We start from the raw sequence: 4,916 nt of genomic DNA on the forward strand, positions 1-4,916 counted from the left end.
TTACGGTTTTTTCATTTGTTTTATTCAATAAGATTTATAATTATGAAACAACACAGATCATGTGAATTTCATCTTTATTCCAAAATTAGAAAAACGATATTTCAAGTATTCAAATAACGAACCATCCAAATTGCATGCAATTAAAGAATCTTTGAATTCAAAACAAGTCCCACAAAAATATACAATACATTATGTACAGTTCTGAATATACACATTAAACAAAGCACTTGAATTCACAACATAATACTAATGAAGGTTCAGGTATAAATGTTGAACAGTTATTTCCACTCAGGAGGGAGAGGTCCATTTTCTTCAGTATTTTCAAAATCATACTCCATCATCCCCATTAGCTTTTGACATGGATACCATAATGCAGTTACCGTTGGATATTTCACTGCGACATTTCCAACCTTGTCACCAAAGGCATTTCTTTTAACTGGTTTCCTTTCCGATATAATCTTCTGACCTTGGGATGCCCAATGTGTCGTCGTGGTTAAGTCTTTGAAGACTTTTTGCTTTAAATCGATATCATCCTTATCTGCCCATAAAGCTGGTGTCATGGTAACGAACGTGATGGAGGCCCATCGGTCAATTGTTTTCCTGCCGCATTCTGGGAGCACAAAGTCGAAAACCATCCTTGCATCCCATAAGAGCAGTCCACCTTTAGGTACCGCTACACTGATAAGTTTGCAGCCTTTGTCAAAATACCATGTTCTTTCATTCTTTGTCAGTTTAAGCGACTCATTTTTCTTGGATTTGGACGCAACTCGAGGAAAATTTTCAAAGAATTCTGAATGATGTGAGTGTGATTCTGTCAACACTCGAAAGCAGAAATCTTCTTCGGTCGAATCCTCCAGATAGACTGCTCCTCGATATGCATGTAAGCCCTGCCGACGAACACCTTGTTCTAAGTGTAAATTACAAGCATCCGGGGTACGGAAATCACCTTCACCTAAATTCATTTGTAGATTTAAAATAAAAAAAAAAAGAATATATATAAATAAAAAGTAAAATCACAAAAATACTGAACTCCGAGGAAAATTCAAAATGGAAAGTCCTCTATCAAATGGCAAAATCAAACGGCAAAATACATCAAACGAATGGACAGCAACTGTTATATTCCTGACTTGGTACAGGCATTTTCAAATGCAAAAATGGTGGATTGAACCTGATTTTATAGATAATAGAACAGTGAAGATCACAAAATTGTTACACAATAAATCAATTGAACTAAGTTTGTTTTGAGGATATTATGCGTTCGTGCGATACATATACTAGTGCGCATACATTTATGTACGTATTTTATTTGTGGATTTCACTGTGTCATCATGGGTTTTTGCTTATTGATATATCTGAGCATAAATCATTTTCTTTTCATTAAAAAAAACCCAAAGATACAACACAGATATATATTAACCGACATAAAACAACAAAACAACAAAAAAAAATGGCAATACAAAATGCATTTATGGGACACACTGTAATGGTTGATGACATGCCACTAACACACATGCGTGGTTGTGGTGGAAAGGCAAATATTGTATAGTTTCCTCGAACAAAACAGTTCTTTTTAAAACCTTAAGAAGTAGTGCGATTGGTGCACATAACAATTATGTTTGTTTTTACACACCTTTTTCTGGCGGGTTGAATAAAATAACTCCTTCTACACTGGTCAATAGTTTGTCAGTTCCCCAAACAAGACCAAATAACTGCCTCACTTCACCTCAAATACCCCATGAGGCTTCAGAATGACTGATTCGATATTTATCTATGACGTAGTCATCTCGTTGAATGACATTCCCAGTTTCTTTGAAACTTGCAAACCATTCTTGGTATTTCAAAATTCTCTCATCACATCTTTCTGCAGCGTTGGGTATAATAGCGTAGCCGTTATTTTGTAGTTCCTTTCGCAAACTTTCCCTTTATATAAAAAGAACAGTTTTGAATGACACATACAGTTTCATGTATAAAACGTATAAATGTACACTCATAGGGCAAAAGTGAGTTTCACTCAAAAAATGTCATTTACCAATTAAACGTGTGAATGGTTTTTTTCAAAAATAGATACCATAAGATGTAGAAATGTCTGAACTTTTATTGTTTATTTGGCCATAAGTTTTGTGAAGTTTAGTTTCATAATCCTTTCGATTAAAAAAATGCAAATTATTACAATTTTAATTTGTTAGAATACATAGCAAACTTTTCGTAAGTGTTCACTTCGTCAGAAAAATAACAATTGAGAATTAAAAACCAATTCTTCAGAGAACAATTGAAGGTCTTTCCACCTCGATAGTAAGAATGAAACGATGTTAGAAAATGTCACTCCTTGTTGATGTAATTTGGTTCTTCAAATTGATATAAAAGAATAAGATTAATAGGTATATGCAGAAGACTTTAATTGTTTTATTGTGAACAGAAAATAATTTTTAGCAAAGGTCAAAATCTAGAACATCAAATTGACCTTTGACCTTGACCTCAATTTCAAGGTCATAGGTCAGTGATCTCAAATCAAAAGACCCAAGGTCAATCATTTGTATGGTTGTGGAGAAATACTGATTTCAAATACATAAGGGGAGAAAACTCCTATAAGGGTTAACCAAAACACTTCGACTGAAATAGGTTGAAGTTGCGCCTTTTTGTAAACAGGAATTTGGCAAACAAATCATATCATTAACTGTAACAGTTTCTGTGGAATAACGAGAACAAGCAAAATTCAAAATTGATAACATGACCTTGACCTTTGACCTTGATCTCAATTTCAAGGTCATAGGTCAGTGAACTCAAAATAGAAGACCGGAGGTCAATCACTTGTATGGTTGTGGAGAAATACTGATGTGAAATACATAAGGGGAGAAAACTCCTATAAGGGTTAACCAAAACACTTTGACTGAAATAGGTTGAAGTTGCGCCTTATTGTAAACAGTTATTTGGCAAACACATCATATCATTTACTGTCACAGTTTCTGTGGAATAACGATAACAAGCAAAATTCATGCAAAAAGAACATGACCTTGACCTTTGACCTTGACCTCAATTTTCTTCTAATGGACCAAGGACTTCATATCAAAAGACTGTAGACCTCTACGACTTATAACGTAGGAATTTATCCAACAAATTGCCTATCTTAAATTTTCAAAGGGCAATAACTCCTATAAGATGTCTTCCGATCACTCAAGTCAAAATAAACTAAATCATTCTCAAGAGTAGACAAACAATTTGGTGAAAACAGTTTGCTAAAATCTTTTACGCTTTTAGAGATATAGCGATAACAAGAAAAAGGGGACGCGGGGAGATAACTCCTATAAGAATAAGTGTTCGGTCACACAGGGTGAGTTTTGAAACCCCCATTACTGTACAACATCATTGGCCAAAAAATCCATTCGATATGTTGTAAGACAAAAAAGCATCTCAGACGGCAGAAGAAAAAAAAAAAAAAAAAAAAAAATAATCAGAAGAAAAACAAAAGGTCTTTCCACGAAAAGTGGAAAGACCTAATTAATTTATTAATGGTAAAAAAAACAATACAAATTTAAACATTTCTACATCGTATGGTTTGTATTTGATATAAATTAGTTATGTTTTTACTTTTCTTGAAAAATATTGATTTTAGTTGAAATAATAGGACATTTGTTGAGTGGGAACTCACATTTGTTCAATGACTGTACATATACGTTCATCACTACCAAGGCATAGATAATTAAAGAACATTTAATATTCTACCATCAAACTAAATAATACTTCCTTTTGATGACTGTAAAGGATAGATAATATGCATAAAACTCTCGGTCTTTTAATTTCAACAAAGCAACACTTACTGCTAGGCAAATGAAAGTTTTTTTTAAAGATGTATTACTTCTTACCTGGTAATCTTCGATAGCATTGGATGAGTTCTAGTCCGTCCCATTTTCTAGATAAAACGCGCTGTGGATTATTTCACCTATGGGTTCGGCTTTATACCAAACAGCCATGGTTTCTCTTAACGTTAACCAACCAAACTCATTATGAACCACAAATCAACCAATGACAATACCAACCATTGACGTCATTGACTAATTTTGTATTGTTAAGTAGTTTGGTTGAACATGCGCTTTAAGGCTTTACTCGTTTAGTCATACGGTGGCTGTTGATTTTGTTGTGCAATAAATACCTGTCGACCGTAATGGTTATTTTTAGAATTATATGCAAGATCAAAATTTATCATTAGAAATCATTTGATAAAAAAATTATTTAATGATTGTTATCGTTGATTAGTTGATGTTGCGTAAGACATGGCTGTTTAACGTATTGACTATTTCTTTTAAATCAGGTAAAATGTAATCAGTGTATTCTATGGTTGTTTCGGTTGATTATGTTGTGCAATACTGGCTGTCTGTCGTAAAGGTTATGTATAGTATCAGACAAAAGGCCAACGTAAATCTTAAAACTGGTTCAATGTGAAATGTATTTTATGGTTGTTATGGTTGATCATGTTGATTATGTTGTGCAATAATGGCTGTCGAATGTAATGATTATTCATAGGATCAGACAATAGGCCAACGTCCATCTTAAAACTGGTTCAATGTGAAATTTATTCTATTGTTTTTATGGTAGAGTAATGAAATATGTTGTGCAATACTGACTGTCGAACGTAATGATTATTTATAGGATCCGACAAAACGCCTACGTCCATCTTAAAACTGGTTTAATGGGAAATGTATTCTATGGTTGTTATGGTAGATTAATGAAATATGTTGTGCAATACCGGCTGTCGAACGTAATGATTATTTATAGGATCAGACAATATGCCAACGTCCATCTTTAAACTGGTTCAATGTGAAATTTATTCTATGGTTGTTTCGGTTGAGTATGTTGTACAATACGGGTTGTTGACCGTACAAGTTATTTTTAGATTAGGGTGAACTAAATTTCGGTCAACA

General features: G+C 33.5%; 1 long non-coding RNA gene across 1 annotated transcript; it reads right to left on the reverse strand.

Annotated features, from left to right (window-relative positions):
• On the reverse strand, window positions 1–4,091 carry LOC143056492 (uncharacterized). Its single transcript, XR_012972374.1, has 3 exons — window positions 3,861–4,091; window positions 1,631–1,920; window positions 1–952 (listed from the first exon to the last, which is right to left on the reverse strand). It is a non-coding gene; the product is annotated as an uncharacterized LOC143056492 (long non-coding RNA).
• Between the last annotated feature and the right edge of the window lie 825 nt (window positions 4,092–4,916).

The sequence above is a fragment of the Mytilus galloprovincialis genome, chromosome 13 (assembly GCF_965363235.1).
Source record: "Mytilus galloprovincialis chromosome 13, xbMytGall1.hap1.1, whole genome shotgun sequence".
Classification (NCBI taxonomy): Eukaryota; Metazoa; Mollusca; class Bivalvia; order Mytilida; family Mytilidae; genus Mytilus; species Mytilus galloprovincialis.